Source organism: Pelodiscus sinensis, chromosome 7 (assembly GCF_052426305.1).
Source record: "Pelodiscus sinensis isolate ZL-2025 chromosome 7, ASM5242630v1, whole genome shotgun sequence".
Classification (NCBI taxonomy): Eukaryota; Metazoa; Chordata; order Testudines; family Trionychidae; genus Pelodiscus; species Pelodiscus sinensis.
The window spans coordinates 47008561-47036317 of record NC_143058.1 but is presented as its reverse complement, the minus strand read 5'-3'; the positions used below and the strand labels follow the sequence as shown (position 1 = coordinate 47036317).

General features: G+C 41.4%; 1 long non-coding RNA gene across 2 annotated transcripts in view; it reads right to left on the bottom strand.

The window, feature by feature from the left end:
• Positions 1-31: 31 nt before the first annotated feature.
• LOC106731725 (uncharacterized) overlaps positions 32-27757 on the bottom strand; it is a 75705-nt gene continuing 47979 nt past the window's right edge. For both annotated transcript variants that reach the window (XR_003088616.3, XR_016350050.1), the window contains 2 exons: positions 5749-5879; positions 32-4451 (listed from right to left, as the gene is read on the bottom strand). This is a non-coding gene — a long non-coding RNA (uncharacterized LOC106731725). The remainder of the gene's footprint in view (positions 4452-5748; positions 5880-27757) is intronic.

Below are 27757 nucleotides of genomic sequence, written 5' to 3'. Positions count from 1 at the left end.
TTAAGGCTGTGCATGGTTTGCCTGTGTTTTTATTGTAATTTAATTATTTAATTTAAAATGCAATTACTGTTGAAATTCCACTTTCTTCACATATATAAAGGGAAAAACGCCAGTTTTATGGAATTGTTTTTCCAGTGGTGATAGAGAACTGAGTACAACTATGACCACATATATACATGATCTTACGCAAGTAGTGTGTTAGCCTTTAGAATCAATCCTTACTAGTGAAATTATAGAAGCTTGGATGGTCAACAGACTCCAAAGAAGATAATTACAACTTTATCAGGCTGTGCTCAAGTAAATACAATCGCTGCCTGAACCCGGGAATAAATTGCATTGATCACATAGGTTACCGAATCTCTTATTGGTATCAAACAAAAGACATTATATTTTGACAGTGGTCCCTCCTTTGTCAGCTTCTGGAATTGTTGTACTGTGCTACTTTGAATGACTCATTTAATAAATGTGTGTACATTTTAAAGATGAATATTATTACAATCCATGTAAAATATTTGGACCATTTTAGAACATTTAATTTTAAAGAGCAACTTCAATTAGGTAATATTTCTTAACTACAATCATGATAATATTATCAATATTTGTTTGTTGCAAGGCTTTTGCTAAGTACACCAATCATACAAGAGTGTCATATGCAATATTATGTGATCAGTTACTGCGAGTTTGGCAGGAGCAGTGAAGAGAACAGTCTAGGGGTGAAATCCAGGCATTGGAGTCAATGGGAGTTTTCCATGTTTATTTTATTAAGGTGCCATTCCTTTGTAGACTTGGGTTCATTAACATTGTTGTGCTTGTGCAAGGAGATATAGATTAAGTGAACAATCTTAGTTTTTAATCTGATAGCATATTATTGATCTTGTCACACAGGACTAGTACTCAGAACACAGTTATGTGTGGCTAAAATATTATGTGATTATATGTATTATATAACAGTAGGCCTGGCTTAACATAGTTTCTTGCTTCATTTCTTAGTGAGCATAATTGGGCAAATGAATGGACAGTTAAGTTGTAAATATTAATTGGTAAACAGTTAGGCTGCGTTAGCTAAAATAAGGTGCAGCACCTGGATGCTAGGGAATATGGATCAGATAAATATAGAATGTAAAGATCAGATTCCAGGTGAACAGGAATTGATTACTGCAAAGTAATCAAGCCAGTTCAAAAATGTGTAGTCTAATGCACAGCAAATGCAGTCTGACATGTAAATAAAGGAAGAAGTTCTCTGTGTAATTTTGGATGTGTGCGGTATGCCATATCCTATACTCAAGTCTGATCAACTCACAATGGCTACGTCTACATTAGCAAGATTTTGTGCAAATACTTTTAACGCAAGAGTTTTTGCATTAAAGGATTTGCGCAAGAGAACGTCTACACTGTCATGTGCTTTTGCGCAAAAGCATCCATGCCAGTGTAGACGCTACCTTGCACAAGAACGCTCCAATGGCCATTTTAGCCATCGGGCTTTCTTGCGCAAGAAATTCATGTTGCCTGTCTACACTGGCCTCTTGCACAAGAACAGTTGCGCAAGAGGGCTTATTCCTGAGCGGGAGCATCATAGTTCTTGCACAAGAAGCACTGATTTCACACATTAGAACGTCAGTGTTCTTGCGCAAGAACTCCCCACCAGTGTAGACAGGCAGCATATTTTTGCGCAAAAGCAACTGCTTTTGCACAAAATCATGACAATGTAGACACAGCCCATAGGTTTGCTGTATTGCAATGAAGGAAACCTGAATGATAAAATCTAGAATTAAACAGTGTATTGGATCTCAGAAGTGAACAAAATGTTCTGGATAAATCAAATGGTAACATTTGGGAGGAAATCTCAACAGCAACATTATTCATTTCAAACAACAAATTGGAATTAAAAGGGAAGTTATAGCAACCCCCCCACTATTTAGCATGTGTAACTGTTCAGTACATATTTTCCATATCTGGCACCACACATACTATGAGAGGGCCCCTTAAGCCTTATATAGAAGGAAAGCTGTCCAACTATCTCAGTCTTTAATAAAGGGACATATTTCTTCAACTGCATTCCCTTGCTATGCCTTTCTCGTGTGAGGGTTACAGGTACAGATGAGGGGAGTCTCAATCCTCATTCAATGAGACTGACAGTTGACTTGCATAATATACCACACCCAAAGCTTCCTGAGTTTATTTAGGCTATCAGTTTTTTAACCAGGAATTGGAAAAGCCACAATGCACAGAGGGTACCTGCAAAAGTTGAGACATAAACATGCATAACACAAGAAACTATAATGTTCTGGCTGCTGAGGCGATGCTGCAAACCCATGCTCTGCAATTTTGGTATCATGGGGAGAATTGCTTCCTAACCCCAAAATGCCATTGAACTCACTAGAAAAAAAATATCCAGCACTAAATACATTAAGTAAATCACAGGGTGGAAGGAACAGTGGATGTCAGATATGGTAGTCAGTGTAACAGATTCTCAAATTTCATTGTGATGATAAAATTTACTACAAAAGCCTGAGCCCTGTTATCTACGGGTACAGCTAGACTACAAGTTTTTGTCGGAAAAAGGTATGCAAAATGGATTCCACATTCTGCGTACCTTTTTCCTATTCTTTTGTTGGAACAGGCTTTTCCAATATTTGGCCCATCTAGACTGGAACCAAATGTCAGAAAAAACCCTCTTTTGGATACCTCCTTCTTCCTCTGAGAATGAGGAATACAGGGGCTTCTGAAAGAGAGCGTTTTCTTTTCCACAAAAAAAAGCGGAAGAGCAAACACATTCCCTGGACGCAGTGGAATTTTATCAGGATATTGGAGGTATCCTGAAACCCCCCACAGTCTACCCATACCCTAGGGCTGAAGCCCTTCAGTTTCAACTTTGTTCCAGGACTCTAGGTCTCAGGCTTCAGCTTCAGCCCTGTACAATGGGGCTCGAGCTTGCGCTTCCTCAGTATGTCTCACACCAGTCCTGATGACCTTATTACAACTGACTTTGGGGGTCCCAAATTAGTTTGAGAACTGCCGATTTAGGAGAACAAAGAAATCCCTGAAGTAATGAGAAGTCCACTTCTTTGGTTGTTGGACACTCCTGCCCCACAACAGCCAATCAGAGGCTGCTGGGCATTCACACATCTTCCACCATGACAAGGTGAACAAGAATGTAGAGCAAGGGAGGAGAACCTCCAGATTCTCAACATCCTTGACCAAAGCCCCACTTATGTCTGGCTGACCAGCTTGCACTCCTATCCCTAAGAGCAAGGCGGGTGTTTTTTGTTGCCCTTTACCATTCAGAATAACATTTTTTGCCAAGATCTCCATTTTGTAGCCTCATGTTAAACTGTAAAATGTATATTTCCATGGTTTTCATTACCACATCATTTATTGGAAGACTAAAATTTATCTCTTTACATGACCCGTCACCATGGTATCAGTATGTTATTAATCACTAGGATGTCTCATATTAATTCTCCTATTTTGACTTGTGCTCTTCCTGTTCACAGGCTGTGGGCCTGCTAGTCTTGAAGTGAACTTTGGTGAGAGCAGGATCATACTCTTTATTGCTTCCCTTATTTTTTATGACTTTTCTCAGTTCACTAAGTCTCCATGATGGTTTCCACATTCATATCTGGTTTCCCCCCCACAGTTTGTATGTGGTAGTATGTATACTTACCAACATGTTGGCAGAGAACCAACAGATGGAAAATGTTTAAAGTGAGCATGTGGCTAGTTTTGAGCATTGTCATTAAAACAACTGGCTTTCCCATCCAGAGCTCAGTATTGATAAACACAGCACAGACTGATATGCATCTAATATTTCCGTTCCTTCTTAAAACAGAAAATCAGATCTTCATTTCCTGGTATTTATGCCTAGTCAACAATGGATATTTTGAAGCAATGGATTGTGAGTGTTGAATGTTTCAATGTATCTTTTTCTGAGTTTCTTAGCTATTTCTTAACTAATTTGGCTCCCACTTTTAAAGGAGCAACGTACCACATCAACTATCTTAGCTGGCTTCAATAAAGAGTGTTTGGAATTCAAAATAAACTGTCCCACGGGGTATGCTTGCTAACAAATTTCCACTAATTGACATTAAACTGGTTAATTTCCATATAATAAGTGTTGACTGATTCAAGGGCTTGACTCAACTGACTAAGAGTTTCCTTACAATGCTCACATACAGGCAACCTGTTTGGAACGCAAGAGTGCAATATTTAAGATCTTGCCAAATTTCAAAGATTCTGGGACTTAGAACAGTGTTTTTAATCTTTAGCTCTTTTGGCTACTAATTATGTGGCAGAGGTATAAACTGGGTTTTGCAAATCATTATTTCCATTAGAAAGGTGTTGGAAGCAATTCCACTGAGGATTTCCCTCCTATTTTTGCAGCTGTTACTCCCGAGGGAGGAGGCCATTGCGGTCCTGGCTGAAGCATGGGCTTCTGTTCTGTTTCCACAGCACTTGGAAGAAAAACAAAATAGGACTAATGAAAAACACACACGGGAAATGCTTTATTATTTCATCATCCTCACCTACTGAGATCTGGCACCACTCTGTGTTTAGGAAGAACTCCTCCCGCCCTCTCACTCTCTCAGAGCATGGTTATATAAGGCCGACACTCTGTCATTTCCTGTCAGATCATTTAAGAGGAATTTGCTCTTATTTCCTCCCAGCCTCATCCTGGCCTCAGCATTGGCTACATGCCCCAACACCCATGCTGTGTTTACTTAACCACATGGAGTGCTGGGCAGGCTATGCTAGAAGTTCTGGGGCACCATACAGCCATGTTAGTGAGACATTGCAAAACTTACCCTTCTGTTCTAGAATTTATATCTCTGTAAGGAAAACACTCAGGGTCCAAAACAAACTTATCCACAGTTTACTCAGATTCGTTGTTGGTGGGTTTAATCTTATACACAAAATTCTGACAAAAAGGTCATTCAGCCAAAATCAGACTTCACTGGATTTTAGGCATATCAACAAAGCTCCTCAAGATATGCATCTTTTTCTTGACAATTATAGCTGATCAAACATGGATAATATGTGTTAAACATATCTATACATTTTTGGATTCAAACAGCGTTACTGACCAATTAATCTGACCATTTAAAAAACCAAATAAAATTAGATATTTAAATAGCCTGAAATTAAATTGTAGAAATACTTAAAAACCCGATGAATTTATAAAAATAAACCAACTGGCAATGGGACATTTATACTTAACAAATGAGGTTATTCAGTGCTTAGAGTGGTCACAGTTGGGTGCCTTAAAAAAAGATTTAAGTTACTAATAATCTTCATACTAAGATTTATGGTAAGGGAAGGAAAAAGGTAAATTATCTGACTGAGGAGTCATTTCTTCCTTGTCTGGAAGTACAGGATTTGTTTAAAAGCTGTTAGGAAAAGTCCAATTAAAATAATTTCTGTCAGAAAGCTAGGATATATGTAGCTCCGGCCCCAGTTCAGTGGTCTTCATCTGGAATGACAAATCTTTACTTAATTGGTACTTAATATGGTTGTGTGGGATTGGTGGTTCTCCAGGATAAAAGAAGATGGGAAATAGAAATCTCTTGCTGAGACTTAAAACAGTGGAAATTAGATTAATAAGTACTTCCCTCTGAAGTATATAAATCAGCAGTCATGATTTTCAACATGGCTTATGAAATACTAGGTAATTAATGCATTTTATGAGATCTTTTAAATGGCAGTTAAACACAAACACCTATCTTCAATGGAGAAAGAGAAACTAATTCCTACCATTCCATTTGTTCATTCAGTGTGTAGAGAGGGTCTCGAGCAGTAAGATCATGTAATCATTGCACATCTATGAGAGTCTGTACTTCTATTGCCTGGAGACTTCCTAGTGGATCTGTGACACCAGTTGAGATCTGAAAAAATTATAGTTGCCCTATTGATATCGTTTTTACATTAATTTATTTTACTTTATCGCTTTTAATAAAATGCATTTAAACATAATAGATTCAAACAAGAAAATAGCATACAACATTTCCATTGGCACAGTATAGGTTTTTTAAATATAATAAGATAGCAACAGAATTTTTAGAAATCATCAGTGGTCATTATAAATACTTAAAACTGATATTAGAAAAAGTTTTGATAGCCAAAATAAGAACACACCATAAATTCTAACATAGGTGGAACCTCTCTAGTCTGGCACTTTTTGGTCTGGCAACATCCGTGGTCCAGCATGATTTTAGTTAGCTGGATGTCCACTTATTGTGGGTGTGGGTCAGTTTCCTGCAGTCCCATATTGTGTGTTTACAGCCACCAGTCTTGGCTCTTAGTGTTCTGTGCTGTTATTTTGCTGTAATTTACCTCTAAATGTCTGCTAAGAGCCCAGTAAGCAGTAGAATTGTTGGTAATGCTCCTAGACAATAATGACTTCCTGTGGTTTGGCAAATTCTCTGGTTCGGCACCTGTCAGGTCTTGAAGGTGCCAGACTAGAGAGTTTCAACTGTAGTATCAGAGGCATGTCTCTCTGTGTTTAAATATTTGCTGCCAATGTAATATTACAGCATCATTATACATGTACAGGACTGGATTCTGCTATCTTTAATCACACTGAGTAGTACTTACCAATAAAACTTCCTATTTAAATGAATGGACCAGCAACTCGACCTGAATAAGAGTTGCAGAGTCTGACCCATAGCAACTACTGATGAATCAGGTCATATAGTCTTCCTCCTACTGTACTAGTACTTTATCCAGTTTCAGATGTCCTAAGAGATGGGACCCTGCATCACTTACCATGGAGAGTTTATTACACAGTTTAATTGATCTCATTGTCGGAGTGTTTTTCTTGATATTCATCCTAAGCTTTTTATCTTATTTCTTATTATATTTACTCTGATGCTCTATTATTTAATTTCATACCACTGTTAGTCCCACTCATTTAGGCAAGCTATATATATGGAGCACTCTTGGTCTTTCTTCATATTTCAGTCCTTCTGGGTTCTCCTAGTAATTAAGGTCAATCAAAAATATTTTGTGTTTTCAGTGAATTTGTTTGTTTTTGAATTGAAAAATTCAATTCCACAGAAAACTGAATGCAAGTATAACATGTTATTGCTGGATAACATTGAGCAAATAACTTATAACCCATTTTTTATTGGATGTAGTAAGCCTCTTTTTCTGATCATGGCAAATCCCTTAGTTGACAGTGATTGTCTTGAATGTATTCAACAACTCTTTTTACCTCAATGACCTGATCGAGAACAACTTTGCTGAGAGTACTCACTACTTGATAGTCAAAATCTTAGCTAAGTGGCTTACTTGTGATTTGGCAGATAAGCCCTATCAGTCTTGCTCTCTTTGTATTTATGCCAAAATCATCATGGTCCTAGAGGAGAATCTTAAAATAAAGCAAAATAGGTGATTTATTGCCAGACAGTTATCTCAGTCATCTGCGCCTGTAATAGAGTGTCTAATCTCTGAATGGATGAATGTGCAAGGCGAAGGGGAGAAGAATTTATTACTGGAGTATAGAGGTACCTGAAGGGATTTGCACCTCCTCACAACTTCATCTTGTACTGAGATTGGTACAAGCCATGAGAGAAGTTTCCTGGAAACAAAGTGCAGTCTACACAGGGGTTTAGATTGGTATAAATACGTCATCTAGGCGTGTGGATTTTGCATACCCCCTGAGTGACCTAATTATACCAATATAGGTCCATAGCATAGACTAGACCTCAGATAAGTATTTGAAACACTACATGACCAAAGCTAAAGATCAGATTTTTTTTAAAAATATTTGCTCAGTGTTGATAGTATGCTAAGTACCAGGAAACAGAGTTCCTATTCTGAAAAGCTTCCAAATAACTATGATCTAACTTCTTTCTGGCATTTCGTCCATTATGCCTCTTAGCAGCCAAATTCTGATGCATATTATTTTCTTTGGGTATGTCTACACTGCAAAGTTATTTCAAAATAACAGCCATTACTGCAAAATAACTTTACTAGTGTCTACACAGCCAAACCGCTATTTTGAAATTAATTTGAAATAGCGGAGTGCTTATTTCGAATTTGGTAAACCTCATTCCACGAGGAATAATGCCAAATTTGAAATAGCTATTTCGAAATAAGTGCTGTGCTCCAGCCTTCCCAGGGTGCTCTCCAGACTCAACCAAGAACACTCCTCTCCCTCCCCCCTCCCCAGAGCCCTTAAAGGGATTGACTCTGGCCAGAGCGCCTGTGCCAGCTCCAGGCCTGCCAGCCCAGAGCCAGCAGTCACTGCCCCTGACCAGTGGCCCCAAAACATGAGCCAGCAAGCCACTGGCAGCCAGACCCTCCACCGCTCCCCAGGAGCAGGCTGCCAGCTCCCAGGAGTCTGCCAGGGCCCAGAGAAGACGGGGTCCAGGGTGGAGATCATGGATCTTATTCAGGTTTGGGAGGGATGCCCCCAATGTCCATGATTTCCTCACTAGATGGAGGAACATGGCTGTCTATGATAGGATAGCTGCCAGCCTGGCCACCAAAGGCCACATGTGAACCCAGGAGCAGGTTTGCATGAAAATCAAGTTGGTCCAGCGAGACCCCCAATTCTGAGCCCTGAGCTTCTCCTCCCCCTTCTTCCCCTTGCTTCCCCCTTCCAGCTCCCTCCTCCCAGGTTTTCCCCTCTCCAATCCCACCCTCTCTTCTCCCCTTTCCCACCTCCTTTCCCCAGTCTCACCAGAGTTTTATTCCCCCCTCCCCCCAGTTTTGTTAAATAAAGAGAGTTTGTGTTCATGAAAATTCGTGTATTTTATTTTACATCAGGAAGGAGGGTTACAGAGGGGTAAGTGGAAGGACGTGAGGGAGGAATGAGGCACAAGCCTCCAGTGGGGCAGACCAGGGAGGCTGTTAGTGCTCCTCAGGGTGGAAGCTCTCCTGCAGGGCCTCCTGGATACTGACAGCTCCCCACCATGGACATCCCAGATGGCAGCCTGCAGAAAGTGCAGCCAGGTTCGCAGCAACACATCCAAGAGAAGCACCAGAGTGCCTGGGGCAGCTCTGGCTCCATGTTGCAGAGTGCTGTGGTGTCCCAAGTGAGGGCAACCAGAACACGCAGAGACAAAATGTTTTGCTGTCCCTCAGCGAGGTAGACAAGCAAGCAGGGAAAGCTGAGAACTGGCTGTCCGGGGGCGGGGAGGGGTCCCTTTAAGCACAGGCCTCAGATAGCCTCAGACAGGAGCCACACAAAGAACTCCTGATCTGATGCCCTGCCGGACCTGGTTCCAGCTGGCCTTAAATTTGATTCGGTGTCCACTCAGTTTGGACGCGCTATTTCGAAATAGCAAAATGCTATTTCGAAATGCATTTTGTGTGTAGACGCATTATTTCGAAATAACTTATTTCTGATTAACTATTTCAAAATAACGCTGTTGTGTAGACATACCCTTTGAGAAAAGTGATTCGTGGCAATGTTTGTTAAGCATTCCAAATTCACTATACCAGAATATGTGCACATACATTGTGATGACTCATGTTATTTAGGAATCAGTTTTGCACTCTGTCTAGTTGAGGCTTGGTGGTGCTATGCTTTAAACAGAGTAGTATTCAATCTTGTTACACCAGTATAAGATAGAATCAAGCCTTGTAGGAAGTCTGGTTATGCACATTTTATATGTTGGCTATAAAGACATTACAATACTTCAAATTTAATGCAAAATAAGATCCATTTGATTACTTTCAAATAGGAGAATGCTATATGTACAGTAAAAGTATATTGCTTCAACAAACTTGTATAGGGACTTGTTTTCATTAATTCTGCCTTGAATACAATTTAAAATAGTTTTCTTTTTTGTCTTCCTGCCCTTAACTATTCCTCTTCAGTGTGAAAATTCCACTGCCTACATTTGATGTCTTCAGCACACTGGAATGCTTTTAAACTTAATGAAGAGTTGCTATAAATCAGTACATTTCATTCTGCTTTCTGTCATCTACACATATATATTTTCTTTGGCATTAATCCCCTCAGAGATTCTTATAAAACAGTAGCACAAGTTAGAAGTAATTGTTATTAACTTATAAAAGTACAATGCTGGCTTCAGACTTGATAGTTATCATGCTTTCTCTGAAATACCAGTTTGATATTGCCAAATTATTAATTCTTAGATATTACAAGTAAAACAGCATAGGATAGATTATGTCATTTAGTCCAGCCCTGCTTTGAGATGATGAAGCCCATCGGACTTCTCATTGTACATAAAATTAAACATGATCATGAGTGTTTGCAGAATTGAGACCTTAGATTTTAAGCTATTTAGGACAGGGACTACAGGCAGTCCCCGACTTACGTGGATCCGACTTATGTCGGATCCGCACTTACGAACGGGGCTTTCTCGCCCCGGAAGTCGGGGCTTTCTCGCCCCGGAAGTCGGGGCGAGAAAGCCCCGTTCGTAAGCTGCTCCGGTGCCCCTGGTCTGCTGGAGACCGTCTCCAGCAGACCAGGGGCACCGGGCGGGTTCCCGCGCTTCTGAGGCTTTGCCAGAGCAAAGCCTCAGAGGCGCGGGGAACCGCCGCTGCTGCCGCTTCAATCTGGGTGCCTGTGGTCTGCTGGGGACGGTCCCCAGCAGACCACAGGCACCCAGATTGAAGCGGCAGCAGCGGCGGTTCCCCGCACCTCTGAGGCTTTGCTCTGGCAAAGCCTCAGAGGTGCGGGCCCCCCCCCCCCCCGGCTGCGGCTTCAGTCCGGGAGCCTGTGGTCTGCTGGGGACGGTCCCCAGCAGACCACAGGCACCCAGATTGAAGCGGCAGCAGCGGCGGGTCCCTCGCCTCTGAGGCTTTGCCAGAGCAAAGCCTCAGAGGCTCTGCTCCCCGTGTCCCTGGTCTGCTGGGGAGGGGGGGGCAGCTAGTGTGCTCCCCCCTCCCCCCAGCAGACCAGGCTTTTGTTTTGGACTCTGGGGCAGAGCAGCTGGGGCGCTGCCGATTGGTCCTGCAGCGCCCGCTCTGGGCACTACTGGACCAACCCGGCAGCACCCCAGCTGCTCTGCCCCAGGTCCTGATTCAGCCGCTGCTGGTCAGTTTCAGCAGCGGCTGAATCAGGACGCCTGGGGCAGAGCAGATGGGGTGCTGCTAGGTTGGTCCAGTAGCACCCAGGAGCGGCGCTACTGGAGCAACCCAGCAGCACCCCAGCTGCTCTGCCCCAGGCGTCCCCAAGTCAGCTTCTGCTGAAACTGACCAGCGCTGACTACAGGAAGCCCCAGGCAGAGTTGCTCTGCCCCGGGCTTCCTGGAATCAGCTGCTGATCAGTTTCAGCAGCAGCTGACTTGGGGACGCCTGGGGTTCTTAAGTTGATTCTGTATGTAAGTCAGAACTGGCGGTCAGTTTCAGCAGTGTCTGAATCTGGACGCCAGTTCCGACTTACATACAGATTCAACTTAAGAACAAACCTACAGTCCCTATCTTGTACGTAACCCGGGGATTGCCTGTATGTCTAACTTTGTGCTTTTGTTCAACAGCTAACATAATGCATCCTGATTGAGGGCTCTGGGTACTACTTTAATATGGGTATGTCTACACTACAAAGTTAGTTCGAACTAACGGACGTTAGTTCGAACTAACTTTCATAGGCGCTACACTAGCGCTCCGTTAGTTCGAATTTAATTAATTAATTAATTAATTAATTGATTAACTAATTCGAACTAAGTTAGTTCGAATTAATGTTGTAGTGTAGACATACCCATACTAATTGTAATCATACATCTCAAACAGACTTTGTCAAAATTTCTGCTATATCTTAGTTCCACGCAAGCAGCAATATTTTCTCTAGATATTTTAGTACTTACCCATCTGTGAACACACAGAATAGGAGGTACAGATGGGAGTGAACCAAACCAGGAAGTGATGAAATACACTAAGAATTTAAAAATAAAACACACACTCATCTCATTGGCATAATTTGAACCTCCTGATCAGTTTAATTTGGGATAAAAATTAGGGCCGTCAATGAACATCACAATTAAAAAAATTAATCACAATTAATTACACAATTACACAATAGAATATCAATTGGAATGTATTAAATATTTTTTATATTTTTCTACATTTTCAAATATATTGACTTCTATTACAAGACAGAATACAAAACATATAGTGCTCACTTTATATTTTGATTACAAATACTTGCATTGTAAAAATGATCAATAAATAGTATTTTTCAAATCATCTCATACAAGTACTATAGTACAGTCTCTTTATCGTGAAAATGTAACTTACAAATGTAGATTGTTTTTATTACAAAACTGCACTCTGAAAAAAAACAGTGTAAAACTTTATACCCTACAAGTCCACTAAGTTCTGCTTTTTGTTCAGCCAATTGTTAAGACAAACAAGTTTGTTCACATTTACAAGAGATAAAGCTTCCTGCTTCTTATTGACAATGTCACCTGAAAGTAGGAACAGATGTTCACTTGGCACTCTTGTAGCTAGTATTGCAAGGCATTTACATGCCAGATATGCTAAACATATGCATGCCCCTTCATGCTTTGGCCACCATTCCAGAGGACATGCTTCCATGTTGATGAGTCTTGTAAAAAAAATGTGTGAATTAAATTTGTGACAGAACTCTTTGAGAGAGAATTGTATGTCTCCTGTCCAGTTTCATCCACATTCTGCCATATATTTAATGTTATAACAGTCTTGGATGATGACCTAGCATGTGTTTGTTTTAAGAACACTTTCATAGCAGATTTGACCAAAAAAAGGTACCAATGAGAGATTTATAAAAATTGCTACAGCTCTCAACCCAAGATTTAAGAATCAGAAGTGTTGTCCAAAATCTGAGAGGGATGAAGCATAGTACATGTATTAACAGGCTTTACAAAAAAAAATCAACTTTCTGCTGTTGGCAACAGACTCAGATAATGAAAATGAACGTCAGCCCACTCTGGTTTGGATCATTATTGAGCAGAACCTGTAATCAGCAGGAAGGGAGGCATGTGCTTTGGAATGGTAGTTTAAGCATGAAGGGACACATGTATCTATAGCACATTTGGCACATAAATATCTTGCAACACTGGCTACAACAGTGCCGTGTAAATGTCTGTTTTTATTTTCAGGTGACATTGTAAACAAGAAGTGGGCAGCACCATGTCCTGCAAATTATAACCAAACTCTTTTGTCTGATCGACTGAACAAGAAGTAGGACTGTCTGGACTTGTTGGCTCTAAAGTTTTACATTGTTTTATTTTTGAATCCAGTTATTTTTGTATATAATTCTACATTTGTAAGTTAATATGTCATGATAAAGAGATGGCATTATAATATCTGCATTAGGTGAACTGAAAAATATTATTTTGTTTTTATAGTGCAAGTATATGTAATAAAAATAAAGTGAGTAATCTACACTTTATATTCAGTGTTGTATTTGAAATCAATATATTTGAAAATGTAGAACACATCCCAAAATATTTAAATAAATGGTATTATGTTATTGTTTAACAGTGATTAATCGTGATTATTTTTTTAATTGCTTAACAGCCCTAATAAAAATTCAGGTGAACTCTTGTACTATCAGCGCTACTTTGCCCACCTCTCCTCCTGGTGACAAAATTATATCTTAGTCTAAAATGATTAAATAATGCTCTTCTGTGACACTGATAGTCACTGGCTATGAGGGTTTACTCCCATGTCTAAATAACAATAGTAACCTATTAAGTAAAAGTGAAAACAGTGAAGAATGATCCCATACACTTCTTCATTTCTCTTTTCAACCTGTTTTATTATATCCTTTGGTGAAAGGAGACTGAATATGCGCTTTTTACAAATAAGAGTCTATTTTGTAAACATTTGTAATGTGCAGAGCCTGTGCAAAGTATAAGCAGACTAAACAATTGCTTAGGGCCCTGAGAAGCTCTAGGGGGGCCCCCTATTAATTATTATAATGTGGTGTTTGTGTGGGCAAAATATTCTTGCATGGGGCCCCTGATGGGCTAACACCAGCAGTGATTATGTGATGTGATGTCTGACGTCTTGATGATCTGAAATTGTAAGTCTACTAGGGGGCAGTGCCCCTTGCTTGCTACACTCACCAACCCCCATCTGTGGGGGTAAGCAGTCCTAGCCTCTTGTCCCCCCTGCCAGCAGCCAGGGAGAGCCGGGGCCACACCAGCCCCAGCCTCTCAGGTCCCCCTGCCAGCCACTGAGGGCTGGCAGTCGCACCAGCCCAAGCCTCTCAGTCCCTCACCTCTCCAGCTGCTGAGGCTATGACAGTCCCTGGGTAGGTAAACCCGGCTCTCACCCCAGCCAGCCAGCCACAGGGGAGGGCCAGGGATGTGCCAGACCTGGCCTACCACTTCTCCCCACCCCCGGCTGCTGGGGAGGGGAGAGGAGGGCTGGGGCCTGTGCCAGACCGAACCACCAGGGAGGGTCAGGTCCATGCCAGACCCGGCCTATTAGCCCCTCCTGGCTGCCAGGAAGGGGAGGGCCAGGGGCCATGCCAGCCCTGTCCCCTCAGCCTTACCCCCCTCCTCCCCAATCGCATCCAGCTCTGGCTGCCAGAGGGCCAAGGCTGGGCCAGCGGGCAGCAGGGGCAAGGCCAGCAGCTCCTTGCTATGCTTAGGGTTGCCAGATGGTTTCAACAAAAATACTGGACACACTTGATATTGCATCACAATCTACATTACATCTTATTTAGAAAATACCGGACATTTTAATTTTCTCAATTTGTTTCCCCAAACAGAAAGCTCAAATACTAGACTGTCCTGTTCAAAACCAGACATCTGGCAACTCTAGCTACGCTCAGGGCCTCAATGCTCCAGGACCCAGTGGGGAACCGCTGCCTCTGAATGCCTCGGGCCACAGCCAGGAGTGTTCCAGCCTCAACTCTCCTACCCCCTCCAAGAGCAGCACACCAGCTGCTTCCTGTGGGGCAGAGAGGAGAGGAGAAAGCCATGAGACTTTATACTGGAGAAGCAAAAAGGAGGTGGAATCTTCCCAGGTCAGGCTGCCAGGCAGATTTGCCAGTCCCTGAACAGGGAGGCCATGCAAGGGCAGAGGCTGTGGGACACGGTGACATGATGATGTCACTCTGTTATCCCACAGGAAAAACTTTTTTATATAGATAGACAGATAGATTTATTAACCTATGTTCCACAAGAGTCTAAGGGTACGTCTAAACTACATGGCTCCGTCGACAGAGCCATGTAGATTTGTTGTTTTGGCAAAGTCAAATGAAGCCGCGATTTAAATGATCGCGGCTTCATTTAAATTTACATGGCTGCCGCGCTGAGCCAACAAACAGCTGATCAGCTGTTTGTCCACTCAGCGCGCTAGTCTGGACGCTCCCCTGCCGACATCAAAGCCCTTTGTCGGCAGCCCCGGTAAACCTCATCCCACGAGGAATAACAGGGCTGCCGACAAAGGGCTTTGATGTCAGCAGGGGAGCGTCCAGACTAGCGTGCTGAGCGGACAAACAGCTGATCAGCTGTTTGTCTGCTCAGCACGGCAGCCATGTAAATTTAAATGAAGCTGCGATCATTTAAATCGCGGCTTCATTTGACTTTGCCTATGTGTCTAATCTACATGCCTCTGACGACAGAAGCATGTAGTCTAGACACAGCCTAAGATATTAAACTCTAAAGTCATCACATTTTTTGTCTATTATAGCTAATTTAGGTCATATTTAGAGATGTTTTGTTTTTACTTGTCTCTTCTCTGAGTCCTGGACTCGAGCTAACTCAGGCACCTAACTTTTAGGTAGATAATACAATAAATAGTTCCAATAAGCATTTTAAAACTAATAATAAAACATTTCTAAAATAGCTATTCTGCAGTGTAATATTTACATACAAAATGTTTGATGGCATAAACAGAATTAAAGTATTATTGGCACTTTGGGATGATCTGCACGAGAGCTTGAACTGGGGGATAAGGAGTGAGGTAAAGCTGCGATTTATTAGTACTCTGACAGACTCTACCCACATGAGTTAACAAAGGGTGTGTCTATACTACAGGTTTTTTTTTTTAAAAGTGACCTTTTTTTGAAAAAACTTCACCTGCGTCTAGACTGCTGCCGCGTTCTTTTGAAAGTCAATTGAAAGAACGTGGCAGTTTTTTCAACTGCGGAAAACCTCATTTTACGAGGAATAATGCCGTTTTTCGAAAGTGCCCTTTCAAAAAAAGGCACTATGTAATGCAAACTGTGCTTTTTGAAAGAGAGCATCCAGACTGCCTAGGTGTTCTCTTTCGAAAAAGCGGCTTGCTTTTCCGAAAGTACTGGTTGTAGTCTAGATGCTCTTTTTCAAAAGAGGCTTGCAGTCTAGATGTAGCCAAAATGAGCATGTAGCATAGGTGGTAGAACTAGGAGTGCAAGAAGGGGTGGGGTGGGTTGGGGAGGTGGTGCTGTTGCATCCTTTGGGTTGAAGTGGTTTCCATTATATATATAGGCTATACAGTTTTGGTTCAGTGTCTCTCAGCATCACCTTTATACAATTTTTTTCAGTACTCCTGCCAATGCAGGTGTTAATCAGACAGTGTCCACTTGGCTTCCTCTCATTTGGATCAGATGCACCTTTGGACAGGCCAGATTAAGATACAGGTCTAGATCCTGGTCTTTCAGATTTGTGTGATGATCTCAGAATCTAAGTTCATTTTAAAATATTTTAGCCCTCGTGGTATTGAAGAGTCTCAAAATGAGACCTAGGTGTAATGAATATATCAACGTCTGCCTGACTCTGCTAACAGCCTCCAGCAGAAGGCAAGGAGTAAGAACATGTCTTCATATCCACAACAAGAGCATTCTTCAGTGGAGGAGAGTGCTAGCTTGTTGGATTGATTCAATGTCGCATATAGCGCTGTGGCAGTGGCTATCCCTCAGAGTGATTTGGATGATGCTCTCTTAATTTCTATAGAATTAGCTCTTTGGTGAGGCTTACATACGATCCAGGGCTCTGCTCCACCTTTTCACTCCACTCCCCCGTCCGCCAAATTATAACCACTTGTGCTACCAAAATAAGACAAGACTCCCAAGGCTTGTCTACACTTTGGAAAAGATGGATTCTGCCGCAGTCAATGTTCTGGGGTTCATATTAGCAGGTCTAGTGAAGACCTTCTAATTCAAACTAAGAGGGCACTCCCGTTGGCACTGGTAGTCCTGCTCCTCATGCGAGGTAAGGGAAGTAGACAGGAGCATGTGCTCCCATTGACCACCAGCTGTGTGGACAGTGCCAAAATGCAATTTAAGATACTTTGACTCCAGTTACATAATTAACATAGCTAGAATTGCGTATCTTAAGTCGACTTTCCCTTTTAGTGTAGACCAGGCCCTAAAATGATGATCATAGATCTGCACGTTCCTATGTGCTTAGCTAGCAGTGAAATTGTTCAGCGTATAGTTTAAATTATCTCTGAGCATCTAAGTTAAAACTCCATTTTGATTAAATGAGTATTCACCGACCTCAGAGCTAATATTTCAGATTTGCTGAGGATGAAGGTATGAAGCACTGCATTGGTTTACACTTCTTTCATATTTTAAAGGTTTTATCAAGTCATTTTTTTAAATGAAAACTGAGATTAGGAGAACAATACAGTAGCCTCAGAAAACCTGGAATGACTTATTTAGGCCAATTTGAGCCTTCATCTCCATCTTTCTCTTGCGGCTTCTGCAGTGATCAGGAATGTGGCCATCCCAAACTCATGCCAATAAAACCTATAAAACTCAAAACCGAAACGTTCTTAAAACTATTATTTATTTATTTATTTATTAGCTGTTGGATCCCAAACAAAACTTTTAAGATTTGTGATAGTGTTATGTTATGTTACTTAAGATACGTTACCTTAAAGATGATTGTGATGAATGGCATCTACATTGTACAATAGACTATAATTTAAAGAGCAGAGTACTTGAATATTAAGAAGTACTAATAAGAAACTTTAGAGCTTTGGAACACCCACTGACTAATCAACTCTTTGCACATGTGCAAAGAAATACCTAGGTTAAAAGGTTTCCAATTGTCTCTGCTACTAACGTATGACAGCTATACTTTATGGCTGTGTCTACACTGGGCCACTTATTCCGGAAAAGCAGCTGCTTTTCCGGAATAAGCTGCGAGCTGTCTACACTGGCCCCTTGAATTTCTGGAAAAGCAGTGACGATTTACTGAGAGAAATCAGCTGCTTTTCCGGAAAAACTATGCTGCTCCCGCTCGGGCAAAAGTCCTTTTTCCAGAAAACTGTTCCGGAAGACAGCACAGTAGTCTTTTCCGGAAAAAAGCCCCGATCGCGAAAATGACGATCGGGGCTTTTTTCCAGAAAAGCGCGTCTACATTGGCCACAGAAGCTTTTCCGGAAAAAGAGCTTTTCCGGAAAAGCAGCCTGCCAGTGTAGACGATCTTTTTCCGGAAATACTTATAACAGAAAACTATTCCGTTTTAAGCATTTCCGGAAATTCATGCCAGTGTAGACGTAGCCTATGTTTTGCCTTAGGCTAAATCCATTTTCTTTGGCTACATTGACAGTTCTTAAGTTCACTTTGGGATTATGAAGTTTACATTTTATAGATGCCAATGTATAGATACAATAGTTAGCTAGATGTTTTATAAAAGGAGTCTGACTCTCCTTTTGTAGGCACTGAACCAGATCGGCTCTATTAGTTTATTGCCCAATACTCTGCACACTGAAGTATTTAGTTTGCTTGTTTGTAAAAGAAAAGAAAAAGGAAAACAGACTGCTAGTTTTGTGTAAAATCACAATTTATGTTGAAATATAGGTTTTTGCCATTGGTTTGCTCTTTATTTTTGTGTGAAGATAACTGTGTAACAAATGGCTGGATTTACTGAACAATTGTAGTATTGTTGCACTTAAATTGCTCCTAGAGGCCCATTTTAGTCTGATTAAAAATTTTAAATGAATAAATTAAACTCTTTCAATGTACAGGCATTTTACTGCAGCTAATAACTTCAGAATTTATCTCCTTTGTCTTTTTTTTTTAAGTGTGTATATACAGCACATGAAGAACATGCCAAGGTTTAATTACTTTTTATATCCTGTGTTTACTGAAATTGTAGATCTGAGATACACTGTATCAAATTCTGCTGTATATTCCCTGTGTGTACAAAAGACCAGGAATCCCTGTGAGGGACCCCAGAGAACAGAATTTGCGCCACTCTGGGTTTTTAAAAAAATGTATTTTAAAATAGAGCCCTATTGAAAAGTTAAAATTTGTTAAGTAATCCTGCAGGTTATGCAGTCCAATTTTAAAGGACTTTTTTTGAAAGCTTCAGATTAGTAACAACATCTTGCAAATGTATTACATAGAGATGCTCTTTTAACCAGGCACAGAACAAGACAGAGCTAGGAAAGAAACTATCAATTTGTCAAAAACAGCCTAGTTTGAAATATATGCAATACAAACTTCAAGAATTCTTTGTGCTATAGAGGAGAATATGTGATGAACTGGAAAGGTTAGATCTTATTGAAGACATCATTTAAACCTATCTTCTTTTATAGAACCAAAGGTGTACCTACCACTTTTACAGGCATATAAAAAGACAAGGTAATTATCCTGGTGCTTAAGCACTTTGATGGATCGGGGCCTTAATCAGCCCAAACTCTCAGTAAAAATGAAACAGAAAATTGTGGGTTGAGGAAAGAGCAGTAAATAGGAAGTGAACACTACTCTTGGAAAAGCACCCCCTAATCATATTAGATGGCACGGTACAAACCCCAGAGAAGACAGGGTCTTTACGTCAGGAGCTTACATGCATAATTTGACTGACAATGCATGTGAAACATATTAGATACCAGATAACCAGAATATTGATCAAATCAGTCCAGACATTTCTTTTCCAACAAGCAGATTAATAGTGCCATGCTTCATGGAAGAAATGTGATTTTTAGGTTCTTGGGATGAATTTGAATGAAGGGATAGGATGTTTTTTTCAAGGAACATGGATTTAGATCCCGTTCCAAGCATAAAGGGAACTATGAAAGGAGGCATGAAAATGAGAAGGATAAGGGTACTTTAGGGTCCTGCCAGAATGAAGAAAAGGGTACTGTGACTGGATGTGCATACCCCGCACTGCATCAGGTGGGGTTAAACCCTATGGGTGGAGGAACACCCGCCCCTCAACCCAGATTGGGCATGCTCCAAATACTGGCCACCAAAGGAGAAGGGCGTCCACCAGGAGTACCAGAGCTGCGCCAGCCAGAGACTCAGACAGTGGGACCCAGAGACCTAGGAGACCACTACGAGCTACCAGTGCCAGAGGCGGCCCAGGGAGAGGCCCCCAGGCCCAGGGAGAGGCCCCCAGGCCACTGGCCCTCCAGGCTGCCTGCTGGCTCAGCTCCCTGCTGCTGGCAACCTCTGTGGCTGGAGCTCTCTGGCTGAGCAACATCCATGGTCCTGCTGGACCACAGGAGTTCAACCTGAACTTTAAAAAAAGGGGGGCAGTTTAAATTTTTGTTTACAAGATAAGAGACTATTTATGTGCTTGTTTAATTTAAGTTAAGGATAATTTTTTTCTGTATTGTGAAGGAGCAAAGCTGGATTATATCAGTGTTCAGTTGTAAACTTTTGAAAGGACAATTGTAACATTGTGTTCAGAGTTATGAACATTTCAATTATGAGCAATCTCCACTCCGGAGGAGATTGTAACTCAGGTTCTATGGCATGTCCTTTTAAATCCAGTCATTTATAGCAGGCTTATCAGTTTTCTGATCAAGTCGTTATTGTAATAGGCATAAATTTAACATTAATGTTTTGAGAAATAATATTATAAATCTCATTTAATGATAATCAGGAAATCAAAGCTAAACTAATTTTCACCTACATTGCAGTTAAACACAGAAAATCCCTCAATTCTTCTATTTCTGAGTAAAATGAATTCCTTGTTGTACTAGGTATGTGTTCCACAGCTAGCACATTGGGCCGTGGTGCAAGCCTCTAGGTGCTATCAAAATGCAAGTAAATAATGATGGTGAGTAAAAGTAACTGTCAGTCTCTACATATAACCGGCAACCCACTGCATTTAATTTTCGCAGTTATGGATTTGTGTCCAAAGCTTACCTGTGACTGCTGCCTCTTAATCACTCACTCCCTTGAGAGTGGAGGAATCAGGTCTACCTGAACAGCCTTTGTGAATATATTACAGAAAAGTGCAAACAACAAACCTGGTGCACAAAATGGTATAAATAACTATGCGAACTGTGTATCATCAGAGTAGGCAATGAACACAAAGCCACCAGTTTGCGAGTTCAGCTCCAGTGAAGCCTCAGCTACTAAGGCAGCAATTCAAAGCAAATGAGGTCCCCATTAGCTGCTTCTTAACAAAACCAAAGAAGTAACTTCTAGGTATTTAAACTTAACTCACTGATGAAAACTGTGCCACACTGACCATGCAAAGTTGTAAAATGATCAAATATCCAATTTATCTGCTGGTCCCCAGATATGTCTGCTTTCAGAGGTACCTGAAGTTCTTTAAACTAGGTCATTTGAGTCTATATTAACTGTAAAAGAACAAGCTATCAAAGAAGTTAATATGAGTGCTACCCAAAGACTGAACATTGGGCTTCAGTAAATGCCTGGGAGATTAAAAAGGAATGGCCACAACCATTACATTGTTTGTATCCCCAAACCTGGCAACCCCCTAATTCCAACCAATTGTGTGGTGACAAGAATGTGCAGAGAAAGAATATGTCAGCTATGCAATTAGCAGCAAAATGTGCCACATATACTCCCACAATGGTCAATAGGGGTACATCTACATAGTTGCATTATTTCGGAATAACTGACGTTATTCCAAATTACATAGTGCGCATCTACACTACCAGCCTTCATTTCGAAATAATGTTGAGCTGGAGGACCTCTTACTCCAGCTCATGGTAACCCTCATTTCATGACGAGTAAGGGAAATTGAAGGAAGAGTGTTCTTTCTTCAACTTCCCGCTGCATAGACATCTCCAAAAGCTAAATTTACCTATTTTGACTTCAGCTACGTAATTAATGTAGCTCAAGTTGCGTAGCTTAATTAGACTTTAGCCCTGCTGTGCAGACGTATCCTGGGAGAGGTACATGGTGGCACCCTGAATAACGTAAAACCAAGGATCTCTTTTTAATAAGCTATCTGCATTCTAGCAACATTCTGTGCTCAATCATCAAGGCTTCTCAAAATCTGGGTTTTTTCTAAAGGCCATTAGTTTGTAAGACTCAAAAACTTGTCCATGAAAAGATGAATTGGCTCAGCAGACTCAGCCAACAATTTAAGTTACATGCATCACACTGAGCTATGTGCATACAGAGGTTAATAGACTAGAGTACAAACAATGCACAACAAGCTCTCATAGTATAAACAGCAGTGAGATGATGCGACTAACAGTAGACTGGAATCCCTATGTGGGAATCTCTCCTTGCCAAGCTATATACCTACAGGGCTCTCTATATTCCCAGTCAGTGCTTCCCACATCTACACTACTGTTTTTAGCAGTGAGAGTCCTTCTGCCTCTCCCACCCCCCCATGGCCAGTCCTTTCAGTGAAGCCTGCCTTTCAATGCATTGTGTTGCTACCTTGCAGCTACATAATTTACACGCTGCCTTAAATACAGGCAGTCCCCGGGTTACGTACAAGATAGGGACTATAGGTTTGTTCTTAAGTTGAATTTGTATGTAAGTCGGAACTGGCTCCAGATTCAGCCGCTGCTGCTGAAACTGACCAGGGGCTGACTACAGGAAGCTGGTGGCAGAGTTGCCCCCCCCTCCAGCAGACCAGGGACACAGGGACACGGGGAGCAAAGCGGCAGCGGCGGCGGGGTGCCGCGCCTCTGAGGCTTTGCTCTGGCAAAGCCTCAGAGGCGCGGGACCCCTCCGCCGCTGCGGCTTTGCTCCCAGTGCCTCTGGTCTGCTGGGGACCGTCTCCAGCAGACCAGGGACACCGGGAGAAAAGCTGCAGTGGCGGCGGAGTCCCGCACCTCTGAGGCTTTGCCACAGCAAAGCCTCAGAGGCGCGGGACCCCTCCGACTCCCCGGCTTTGCTCCAGGTGTCCCTGGTCTGCTGGAGACGGTCCCCAGCAGACCAGGGGCACCCAGAGCAGCTTTTCTCGCCCTGGAGGTCGAGGTGGCGGGACCGCTACGCTCTGGGCGGTCCCGCTGCCTGCGAGCTCCGGGGCGAGAAAGCCCCGTTCGTAATTGCGGATCCGACATAAGTCAGATCCGCGTAACTCGGGGACTGCCTGTATAGACAAAGCCTAAAAGTAGTGCATAAAATCTTGGGTGGGGGTCATTATAGGGGTACTATATGGAGCACAGAAGCCACTAATTGAGTGCTGGTGATTGCCTGGTGGTTGCTGCAGTTGGCCCTAAATGAGAGATGTTTGAGACTACTGTAATTTTCATTGGTGGGGGATGCATGGATGAGTTGCTCCCCGAGGCCCCAGAGTGAGGTAAAGGTGGCATAAATCACCTTTGGCCCCCTACACACTGGGCTCTTCTGATGCACATAGCTTGGGGTGGGCCTAAACATGGAGGAGGGGAGAGAGCGAGAGATAGAGAGACAGAAAATGGGAATGAAAATGGCAAACAGGCTAGCTGGAAAAATGAACAGAACTTACATAGCCAGAGCCATCACTAGATATAAGCAGAGTAAGGAATTGTGTGGGGCCCCTATTAATTATTAGTATATATTGTGTGGGCAGGAGGGGGCCAAAAATATTCTTCTTGGGGCACTCAGTGGGCTAGCGCTGGCAATGTACATAATAAGAGGAGAAAAGATAGTCACAGGAAAAGCAAATACGCAGAAGCATGTGAAATAAACTAGACTCATCCCCTCTTTATATGTCCGTATGAAAACCAAGTTAGCAACTGCTAACTCAGCCCTGGCACCTCTCACTGACTTATACTGTAGGCTTCCACTTATCTGCAAATCTATGCTGTCATAAAAGGAGAGGTGTCCATCATGCAGAGAACATTTGAGGAGACTTGAGAAGTTTCTAGGGAGAGGCAGGCCCCTAGCTGCACCTATAGCCCCACTTCCTCTGCTGTGGCCCCACCACAGGAAGAGGAGGAGGAGGAGCAGTGCATCTTCCCACACCATAGAGAGGGGAAGAGCATATGTGCGTGCCCCTCAGCATCCCTGGAGTAGTGGGGAGGGAAGAGGCCACATGCCCTGAGCCGTGGGAGAGGGAAGGAAAGGGAAAGAGGGAAGGGAAAAAGCATGCGTGTGTGTGCCCCAGCATCCCCAGAGCAGCAGGGAGTGAAGAAGACGCACACAGTTGTTTAATCTAAGGGTTCCCCTGAGCAAAGCAGGACATGGTCAGGGAAAAGAAGCATGTACAGAATGGCCATGTAGCAGCTTATGCCATGGTTTACTGTAGTGCTTAATTTGTAATGAAAAAGGTGTTGGGGCTCAAGCAATTACTTTACTTTCATAACTGACACAGCAAGCCCAGAGGTGACAGGGTTCTGAAATGCCAAGCTTAGATGTGCCAGGACTCAGCCTTGACAAGCCCTAGCACAAATTAAGTACTGGTTAGCTCTTTTGTAGGGTTAGATGGCAGCCATTTATATTCATAGGCTGCTAGGCCTCTTCTGTCCATATCTAAACTTCTTTACCCTAACATTATTGGGGCGCTCTCCTATCATAAATTACTTTATTTACCTCAAACTAATAAGCATATGTTAAGGTAACAAATTGATTTATTCTTGTGTTTGAACATCTGCTGATGTTCCAATCTTAAAATGTTGAGTATCTTGTGATTGCCTAGCAGAAATTTAGTCATACTTCTTTATTATGGCATTTTCTGTCTTACGACACATTGTGATAATAAGGTTATCCCTCGTTAGCTACCTAAGGCATCTCCAGCCTTATAGTTAAATTTCCTTAAGCTATTGGCTTCCATGCTGGGAGACCTCTTTACATTACTGTCTTGAGTTATGACTAGTGAATACCTGTATCTCTGGATTTCAGTGTCTTCCTGAAACAGGAGGAAACAATTAGCGAACAGGACATCTTTGCAGAACTGCTACTTCTGTAGTGCTTCCAGAGATGATGTCTGTATGCATTACAGTGTCTGTCTCATGAACGCTGGCTGTGTAAGTTAAAGTCAGCTGGGGAAATGTTAAATTGTGATCTTAAAGTTTTCAAAAACATTCCAATGCTTTTAATCATAAATTGGCATCTTTTGATCATTTATTGACCTAACTTCTCATTCTGTGAGCCTCTCAGATTTCAAAAGCTAAGCAGGAGTTGGGCCTGGTCATGAGTTAGTTGGAAGACATCTATATGTAGTACATAAGTGTTGCAGAAAATGGTGTCCAGTAGGCAGCACTCTTCCATATGAGCAGGCACAAAACCAGTGCCCCAGTATTACGTTAAGAAATGTTCTTCTGTGCTGCAGGAAGTACCATCGTCTACACTGGATTTAAGGCCAACATCCTCACCACTGGTGGTCATTCATGATCACAGGTAAAATTTTCAGAAGTGCCTAATTAATTTAGAAGCCTATGTCTTATTTTCAAAAGTGACATTCTCCCATAATGAGACAGGTCCCTAAAGGAACATATTTAAAGGTATTTAGGCAACAGAGAGGGACCTAGTGATATATTTCAAATGGGAACTAGGTACTTAAGTCCCTTTTGAAAATGCCACTAGTTGTCTATTTGCAGCCTTAGGCACCTACATACCTTTAAAAATCACACCCCAAATTCTTACATCAGTTTTGAAATTGAGATTCAAACTCCTACATCACTGAAATACTTTTTGAAAATTTTACTCCACATGTCAGTTTTCATAAAAGTTATATTTTTTAAAATCAGAACTGGGTGAATATTACAAAACAATTTCATAAATTATCAGTAGAATTCTTAAATAAATTTGCTTGATTGTGCTCACGTGCTTTCTGTGTGTGTTTTTCACAAACATTCTAATTGGCAGGAATGTTCCTTAAAGTAGAAATTTTTAAGCTGTTATTGTAAAAAACACTTTTCCAATTAGAGACAGATATAAATCAATTTTGTGAGCAGTATTACAACTAAGCAGCATGGATATTGATTTGTGAATTTCCCATACTCAGCAGTATTCACAGCAATTCGTGTTCTGCAATGTGTTCCATATAATATTTGATGAAAAATGTCAAAATCAGCACATTTGTGGAAATTGTGGAAATCAGCATATTCATAGGAAATTCATGAATGAAAAAAATTCAGGTTTACTCAGAGTTATTGGTTAACCATGATACCATTTGCCTATTGTACCTAAATTCCCTCTGCTGTTCAAACTGTGAATGGTATACTTATTTCCTCCTTCTCCAAAATCTGTAGTTTGCACACCATTTAGACTCGTGGGTAAAGTAATTTTCTGTCTATAGTTAGGTTTTTTATATAAAGTTGGGCTTTGGAATTCTTAAGGATGAAAGTTGTAATATAAATACAAAATACTATTAGGTATGTTTCCATTGTATTCTAATTCTCTTTCTCTACTTTTAGGTAGCAAAACTCACTTTTCATTATCACTTGTATATTGTGTTATTTACCAATTACAATATAAATTAAACTGAAGAGGCCCATAGCACTATGCTTTTTATGTAATATACATGAAAATTTATCTTAAAGTGATAAGGAAGATTCATAAATTGGGTTGTATTCCTCAGTGTGTATACCTAAACTCTGTTTCACAGTGAATAGGGCTCTCACTGACATTTAGTTAAATAAGACTGATTTCACTAGATTGTATAGATTCAATTAAATCATCTGTTATTCTGAAAGTCAGAATATGACACCAAACTCCCACTGTTCATTAAGAAAGTGTGCAACTAATCTTTGATGTATCTGCCATCCATTATGGTGTGCACTATCATATTTTATCAGGGCATATTGAGTTGTGCCACATTGTATTAGTTTGGATTCCATCAAATTCTGGCTCACCTTATTAATATAAGAAGATGTAGCAGTTCAGCTGAATTTTCTCTGTTCTTCATTCAGGATTCTAAACAGTCACTAAGCATTGTTTCGGATTCAGAATGATGAGAGGGCTGCCTGAAGTTCCTAGATACTATTTTCCTTTCTGTCTGCAAGCTCATGTTTAAGGAGAAGTCTTGTGTAAATTATTTCACACCATTATATGATATTTTATCATATTAAACAGATCACCTGCTATTATCCAGATGGTCTTTATGCAGAATTTATTGAGTACCCACAAAACATAAACTGGTTGTAAATGGTATTGTTATAGCTTGTGAATTCAGAAATAAGCTCTTGAGTCACTCTATTGTTCTATCCCCATACTGTAAGTGTGAGACTGGGTTTAGTGCCAGCATAGAAGAATGAAAAACATACACTTGCCATTCATTTTCCTATGAATTGCTACCAGATCATGGGTAGTGAGATTATAAAACAGCCTCTGAAGGGCCATTGAGGAGGGGAGCGGAGGATCCATAGTCTCACAACCTCCACCCCCAACAAACTAGCCAGCAGCAATCCACTTCCCTTCTGAAAATGGGAACTAATTTATGAGTTACAGTCTGGTTCTTGGCTTGCTCCTGGGATAGAAAAACTCTTTGCGTCCCTTACTCAAGGTTCTTGGCAAAGCTGAAAAAATGGTTTTCTGGTCCCTCAAAAATTATTCCTGACATTTCGGAGGTTACGTCTGAAAACAGACAAAAGTAAAATCTATCTCAAATAGAATGCTTCTTAAAAATTAATGATTTACAAAATAAATTCCTGATTGCTCACTGTTCAGACTCCTATACCTTATGGGGAGAACCATCTCTTCAGCTTATAGGGAGACTCCTCTGTATCATTTGGTAATAATAGAAGAATGTGTAGAATTTGACTAATGTGC